Genomic DNA, 773 nt, shown 5'->3' on the forward strand with positions numbered 1-773 from the left:
CCGAGAACCCGAATCAACATTTAAATTTTTTCATCCAACTAGCCGACACCTTTAAATCTAACGGTGCTTCACCCGATGCGATTCGTTTAAGATTATTTCCTTTCTCCCTCAGGGATAGAGCACGTTCATGGCTAGATTCACTTCCAGCCAATTCAATAACTACCTGGGAAGACCTTAGGAGAGTATTCCTTGCTAGATATTTCCCCCTAGTAAGACTGTTTTTCTTCGAAACCAAATAACTAGATTTGCTCAAAACCAAGGAGAATCGCTTTTTGAAGCTTGGGAGAGATATAAAGAGCTATTAAGAGTTTGCCCACACCAAGGCCTAGAACAATGGTTGATCGTTCACACCTTTTACATTGGACTCCATTATAACACCAAGATGAGCATCGACGCTGCCGCAGGTGGCGCGCTGATGAACAAACCTTATCCAGAAGCTTGTGACCTAATTGAGGATATGGCCCAAAACCATTATCAATGGGGAACTGAACGAGCATCAATAGAGAAAAAGGAGACCCAAGGTGGAATACATGAGGTGAGCTCTCTAGACATGATGCAGGCGAAAATGGACGCTTTAGCCTTTAGGATCGAACATATGTCTACAAACAATAACACCGTAGCAGTAGTCCACAAAGAGTGCAAACTCTGTGGATCTAAAGGACACGAATTGACGGAGTGTAACCTTTTGAACGAACTAAATACCGACCAAGTGAATTACTCCCAAGGTAACCCATTTTCAAACACTTACAACCCTGGATGGAAGAATCATCCAA

General features: G+C 42.7%; 1 non-coding gene across 1 annotated transcript; it reads right to left on the reverse strand.

Moving 5' to 3' along the window:
* Positions 1-220: 220 nt before the first annotated feature.
* LOC127108585 (small nucleolar RNA R71) lies at positions 221-327 on the reverse strand. The gene has a single exon (XR_007796112.1). It is a non-coding gene; the product is annotated as a small nucleolar RNA R71 (small nucleolar RNA).
* Between the last annotated feature and the right edge of the window lie 446 nt (positions 328-773).

Source organism: Lathyrus oleraceus, chromosome 7 (genome assembly GCF_024323335.1).
Source record: "Lathyrus oleraceus cultivar Zhongwan6 chromosome 7, CAAS_Psat_ZW6_1.0, whole genome shotgun sequence".
Lineage (NCBI taxonomy): Eukaryota > Viridiplantae > Streptophyta > Magnoliopsida > Fabales > Fabaceae > Lathyrus > Lathyrus oleraceus.